Below are 7,027 nucleotides of genomic sequence, written 5' to 3'. Positions count from 1 at the left end.
CTTGAAGGACTCTTCACTGATTCAATTGCCTTTTTACTCACTTGCATGATTTACCTGTGTGCTGGCATAGAGCATGACAGCTCCCTCGGTGTCCTCAGGCCATACATTCAAAGTCCAGGAGGGACAGGAATAATGCCCAAATGCGACCTTAAGTGTTACTGATCCATACCAGGAATCCCTGCATCGCTGCTATGCTTTTCAGCTCAGCAGGAGCTGCTTCCCAGCAGCCAAATACCCAGCACCAGATGTTTTGGTTTTTTATTGGAGGCCCAAATGGGGTTATTTAAGAAGAAAAAGGGAAAAAGAGAGAAAAAACTTCAGTGTGAAACCCAGCTCCTCCCTAGCTGGCCTGGCTCTGCCAAGCTCTGTTGTTTTACACAATTAGACACACTGCTGGCATCAGCAGCAAACTGCTGATTTAGATGCCATAAAAAGCAGCCAGCTTTCCTGGAGCTGGACACGAGCATTTTGCAGAGTGGGCGTTAAAGGCTTTATTTAGATCTCCGTGGCATCCAAAGGCCCAGGGTGTACCTGGAAACCTTCTGGTTTGGCAGTCCTGAGCTGGGGTTTGAAGCAACCCAGCAGCCAGACTGCAGTGGCAATCAACCCACCCTGACCTCGGGGCAGGGGAGCAGGGGAAGCACAGCCCCCCACGGCCTGCAGCACCCCAGGATGCACACATGGGCAGCACCAGGCTTGCCTCCATGTTTTCCGTGATCTGGAATGTTTCAAATGCAGCACTGCCCTGCGTGCAGTCCATCCTCAGCCTTGTTGTGTGCGCCCCATGCCTCACTGTGGCTCCAGGTGCTGAATTTGGGGCTGCAGAGGACTTACAGCCTCACACCACCCCGCAGGGAGATGCTCAGGCATGCCTGGAGTCTTGGCCCTTCCCTCTGCAGCTTGTCCCTGTCCCTGGCAACGCAAGAGCTTGGGTCCCCAGCAGCCTAACCAGGGAACAGCACCTCCCTAAACTCCACCAGGATATGGGGTTCCTTCTTCCCCAAAACAGGAACCTCACTGGGGGTACAAAGCTGTAGGCAGACACATCTCTGCATCTGGAGCTGCTGTGGGAAAACTGGGAGAATGTTACAGCACGTGCCAACAGCCAAGGCTGCTGGAGGAAAAGGTTGGAGGACAGAAGAAGGGTGATCACATGGAGATCCACAAGGGACCCAAAAGCAAGTTCCTCCGGGTGGCAAAGTCCTGATGAGCTCATTAGGTGTTGGGAGCAGTGGTACAAGGCTCTACTGCTCTGATTTCTGGAAAATCCTGGAATAGCTTAGGTTTGGGGGCAGTGGGGGCTCCCCCTGTGCTGCTGCTGCTGCTGGGTCACCCTCTCAGCCCACACTTACCATGCCCTGCACTCACCTCCCCAGAAAATCCACCCCAGCCCTAACACACCTGAGGGTGAGATGCAAGAAAATACTTTAATCAACCCAAACAGAGGATGCCCCACATTTCCCCCAAAAGCATTTCCTCCCCCATCTGCTCAGTGAGGAGCTGCAGGGCTGTGAGAGGATGGGCTGAAGCCTTTTGGTTGCTGCCTGCATCAGCAGTGCCCAGAGCCCTCAGCTCCTCAACCCGCTCTCCTCCCTCAGAGGCCAGGGCATAATTCACATTTATGAATGGAAAGCACCCTGGGTTATATTTAGCACCAAAGGGCAAGAGGAGCACTTCTTGACTTCAGGGGCTTGGAACAAGCCTGCCTTGTTATGTTTGCAGCACTTTGCTGGATGGAGAGGCCAAAGCACTGAGTGGCTCATTCTTGGAGCCTGATGGATTAAGCAAACAGCCGCGGTAATTCAAGCCACATGGGGAAAGGGGAGAGGTGGCAGCGGCGGGCTGGGGGGGCTCCCGGGGCTCCTGCCTTGCCCCACAGGCTGCCTTTAATCTGCTTTCCACAGCCGGTCCCACCCTGGGAGCGAGGAGCTGTGCGCTCCCGGAGGGGACACTTGCCTGCCACAGGAGCATATGCTCCACGCCGGGAGCGTGGCAGAGCTGTTTATTTGCATAATCGCTGATTAACACAAATGTCTCGGACAGGCGCCAGCCAGCCATTGCGTGTTCTCGCTCGCCTGTCCCTGCCGGATCCCACAGTAACCCAGCGTGTGTCGGGGAGGAAACGCGTCTGACAGCTCTGTTCTGCGCTCCCGAGCTCCGCCTGCAGCTTCTGCCTGTCCCCCAGGCACCAGAAACACGGGTGGGAATAAAATCGAGCGTGAGAAAACCTGTACGTGGCTCCAAGAGCTGGGATTGAGGAAAGTGCTTTAGGAATGCACGGGATAATCCATGTGGTATTGAAGCAAGGGTGCCCCAGAGAAAGGGGGGAGAATGATGCAGCTTACTCCATCTTATCAGAAGGCTAATTAATTACTTTATTATACTGTATTACATACATTGCATCTAAACTGAATCTGCCAAGCTCTCACTCTGCACACAACTGCACAGACCTGCACTCATCTCTGGTACTCCCGTGACTGTCAGCTGACATTCTGACACACACACACACACAGACACACACAGACACAGACACACACACACACACAGACACACAGACACAGACACACACACACACAGACACACAGACACACACACACACACAGACACAGACACACACACAGACACACACACACACAGACACAGACACACACACACACACACACACACATACACACACACACACAGACACACAGACACACACACACACACAGACACAGACACACACACACACACACACACACACAGACACAGACACACACACACACTCACACAGATACACACACAGACACACAGACACACAGACACACACAGACACACACACACACAGACACACAGACACACACACACAGACACAGACACACACACACACACACACACACACAGACACAGACACACACACACACTCACACAGATACACACACAGACACACAGACACACACAGACACACACACACAGACACAGACACACACACACACACACACACAGACACACAGACACAGACACACACACACACACACACACACACACACACACACAGATACACAGACACACACACACACTTGGCTCTAATAGGCCAAGGAAATAAAACTTCCCCACTTTGGGTACACAGTCTCCATATTGCATTCTGCTTTGGCACAACACAGGCACAGCAGGTGACAAGCATTGTGTTTTCCCTTCCTCTGAGGTTCAGAGAACGTGAATCTCAGAAATCCTTGGGAAGAATGGTGCCTTGCTTTTCTCTGTGAAGAGAAATGTGGCAACAGCGTGGCAGGAGCATCTCCAGGCGATGGTGAGGCTTGGAGGGATGGGGATCCCCTCTCTCACTGTCCGGGGTGCAGCCGGGGCTGCCAGCAGCCCCACCACATCAAGCAGCCACTTCAGGTCCCAGAGGAGAGCATTACCTTTAAAAACATCAAGAAGAAAGTGAAATCCTGGCTTTCCCGCTATGACACAACATCCCAGAGGAGCGCTCGGCCCGTGCTGGGTGTCTCCCTCCCCGCCCGGGCTGTTTTGGAAGAAGCTGCTGCCATCTAGTGAAGCCAGCCCAGCCCCAGCCCGGAGATGGCACTGCCTGCCCGTGTGCCCGGCACACACTGGGCACCTCTGGCCACCGCCGGGGCTCATCTTCTGTCCCAGTCAAAGGCTTTGGCTGCTTTCCAAACAGCCACTGCGCTGCATTGTGCCCCAATCACACAGCAGGTTTTCCCACGGCTTGGTTGAGTGTTTTTCAGAAAGGGGAGGGCAGCTGTGGGACACGTGGAGGGTGGGCAATGTCCCTTCCCTGCTCACCCAGCCACACCGAGCTGGTGACACACTCTTGGCACTGAGGTGGCAGCTGGGCTGGCTCCCTTGTAGGGCAATTTGTAACAACAAACCAGAAAAACTCTGATTAAAGTGGGGTTTTGCAACCTCTGAGTGAAGGGGTGGGCGAACGGGGAGCTGGCCAGGGGCTGTGAAAGTGGGGCTGTTCTGTACCAGAGGTGTTGGCCTCGGCAAGGACAGCCCCAGGGCAGGTCCCTCTGCTGTGCTGTGACTTGGTGCCCTCCCTGAGTGGAGTGTGGCAATTCTGCCAGCTCCCTGTGGAGCAGCACAGAGTGCAGGCCAGCATCCCCAGGGAATCTGCACCGGGATGAGCAGCAGGCACCCGCTGAGAGCAGCCTGTCTCCCCTGAGCCCTTTTCCTGGGGCTGTCCCTGCCCCACGCCCCAGGCACAGCCTCCAGCAGGGCCAGGGGCCCACAGCCCACACTGCTCAGCGTGGATACCTGCATCCCTGGCCCTCAGGGGATGTGGGGATGCTGCTCTGCCCATAGCCAGGGGAAAGGAGCAGGGAGAAACCTTTTCTTGAAACTGCCCCCAAGGGTTGATGCAGTGCACAAAAGGGACTCAGCCAGCCAGACTGAGCCAAGGGGCCAGTTACTGCATCACAAGCCATAAAATCCCTCTCCTGCCAAGCCTGGTCCCAGCACTACCCACACACCCCAGTGGGGTCCCTGAGCATCCCACCAAGGGCACTCCTGGCCCCAGCACACAGGGCCGTAGATTTGCACAGTGCCCAGAAACCCTGTGCTGCTTTTATCCTTCTTCTGACAGAGCTATAAATTACCCAGCTGGGCCTCAGGATGCAAAACTACGCTGGGGCCAAAATAAGCCAAGCTGGCTTGCTGAGGAATTACAATTACCTGCTCAAGAGGCTCCAAGCGCATCAGGAACTGCTCAGGCGTGGGGCCCTGCTGGCCAGGCTCTGAAATAAACCCAAACAGCATCAAGGACAGAGTGAGCCCGGGGCTCCCGTGGGTGCCCATGTCACCAGCAGTGCCAGGGTGGGTGTGATTAGCCCGAGATGGGCAGTTCAGGGGCAGAGACTGCCACGCTCCTGTGCCCACAGCCCTGGGCACTCAGCCCTGCCCATGCAGCCAAAAAGCCTGTGGAAAATTAGGCTTCCTTTTTGTCAGTGGTTTTGGTTTTTTTCCTTTCCTAAAAGCAAGCTGAAAACAAGCTAATTCCTGTCAAGTTCTGGACTCCCTGCAAGTCAGGGAAGGCCCAAGCCCAGAGGCCAGCAGTGTCCCCCAGGGCTGCAGTGCTGGGCCAGTGCCCCAGGGCTGGAGCTGGGGTTTGATCCCTGATTAGGGGTGGGGGTCAGTGCTGGGCAGGCTCCCTGTGCTCAGCCCCACGCTGCAGCACGGCTGGGGGCTTTGGGGATCCAGGGAGGGGGGCAGACGGAGGGCACTGGCAATCTCCTTTCATCCTGCTCTCAAAAGAAACACATGGATAGTTTTCTCAGGAGCCACTAGGGAAGGAAAGTAGCTTTTTAAACAGCTTAAATAAACAGCTAGGCTTGAAAACACAGCCCTGATTTCCATGCACTGCTGCAGTAATTAGGATGCAGACCAGGCAGGCAGTAACAGATCAGCACTGAGAAGGAAAGGACTGGACACAGCTCCCTCCCCGTGAGGCCAGGGGGGATTTGGCGTCGGTGGAGCTCCAATGGATGAGCTGAGCAGCACCCCTGGGTGCTCATGCACAGCCCCAGGGCTGTGGGGCTTGGCAGGACCCTGGCATGGCTTTGCTCAGAGCACTGTGAGGAGCAGGCAGGACTGTGCAGTACCTGCATGGAGCACAGGGGCACCCAGCTGTGTTGTGGTGCTGCCTGCAAGAACCCCGTGCCCCATATCCTGCTAAATCCTGCCTGGTTTGGGCTGGGACAGCTTAGGGGTGAAGCCCCAGCTGTCCCTCTGGTACCCCCCACCCCTGCAGCAGATTTGGCCACAGGCAGAAGGAAAGGCACTCCATAAACCTAATATCTAACAGAATAGCAATAGGAGGGTGGGTGCCAAGAGGCAGGGTGAGGTTTGCTCTTTGCTTTCTGCCTTGGGGTGCTCACCAGGAGTGTGGCCCTGGGAGAGGAGCCTCCTCCCCACCGCAGCTGTGGCTCCCAAGGGAGCTGGGGATGCTCCCAAGGGAGCTGGGGATGCCCCCAGGGTTTGTCCCCAAGCCCCTGCCCGGTGTCACCAGCCCCGCTGGGCTGCTTTTGTGGGCATGCATGGTCACCGTCCCCTCGCACCCCGTGTGTGCCCACAGCCCCCGCTGGGCTGGGGGAGCAGGGTGGCTTTGAAGGGCTCTTTGTTCCCGTGTAATTATACCTGAGAGCGGAATAGGAACGTGCTGAAAGCCCCTCGCTGGCCCTTTCTGACACAGTGGCTCCATTGTTCCCCTCCGTGTGCCTCGAGCAGCCAGAGCACCTCCGCACCCCCCTCTTCCCCAAAATAACCAGCCTGTGGTTAAAAACCAGGTCTTCTCCCTCCAATAGTGGGCAAAATGCCCCAAGCCACCGCCCTGCCCAGGGCTGGCAGGGCCCTCAGGGGCAGGGCTCACAGGTCAGCGGGTGCCCCTGGCACTGGGGACACCCCCAGCACCCAGACCTTCCAGAGCCTTGGGGACATCCCCGGGGACATCCATGGGGACATCCATGGGGTCATCCATGGGGTCATCCATGGGACTCATATCCACCCCTGCCCATGGCAAACCCCACGGGCAGAACGGGGCAGGGGGGAAGGCAGGAGGAGGAAAAAAAGGGGTGAAGAAGGGGGGAAAGGGGAAAAAAAGCAAAGGAAAAAAGACAAACTCCGCACCCAGCAGGATTCACCACCATTACTGAGACCGCAGGGCGCAGTCCTACAGCAGCCTGTAACCAGCAGGGACGGGCCCCAAAGATCCCCTTGGAGGTGGGAGCCAGCGGGAGCCGGGCAGAGCCGGGGCAGCGGGGCCGTGCCGTGCCGTGCCGTGCCGTGCCGTGCCGTGCCGTGCCGTGCCGTGCCGTGCCGTGCCCAGCAGGGGGCAGCAGACACGCGGGGAGCGGGACGAGCCGGGAGGGGCCGGGATAACGGGGGAGCAGGGATAACGGAGGAGATAGGGATAACGGGGGAACCGGGATAACGGGGGAATTGGGATAACGGGGGGAACAGGGATAACGGGGGGAACCGGGATAAAGGGGGGAATAGGGATGGGGGGGGGGATGCAGGATAACAG

The 7,027-nt window shown here is 57.0% G+C and overlaps 1 long non-coding RNA gene across 1 annotated transcript; it reads right to left on the bottom strand.

Annotated features, from left to right (window-relative positions):
* Window positions 1–3,062: 3,062 nt before the first annotated feature.
* Window positions 3,063–6,769, bottom strand: LOC135281837 (uncharacterized). The gene is made up of 3 exons (XR_010348299.1): window positions 6,631–6,769; window positions 4,681–4,742; window positions 3,063–3,401 (listed from the first exon to the last, which is right to left on the bottom strand). It is a non-coding gene; the product is annotated as an uncharacterized LOC135281837 (long non-coding RNA).
* Between the last annotated feature and the right edge of the window lie 258 nt (window positions 6,770–7,027).

Source organism: Passer domesticus, chromosome 16 (assembly GCF_036417665.1).
Source record: "Passer domesticus isolate bPasDom1 chromosome 16, bPasDom1.hap1, whole genome shotgun sequence".
Classification (NCBI taxonomy): domain Eukaryota; kingdom Metazoa; phylum Chordata; class Aves; order Passeriformes; family Passeridae; genus Passer; species Passer domesticus.
This window is presented reverse-complemented; position numbering and strand designations above follow the sequence as displayed.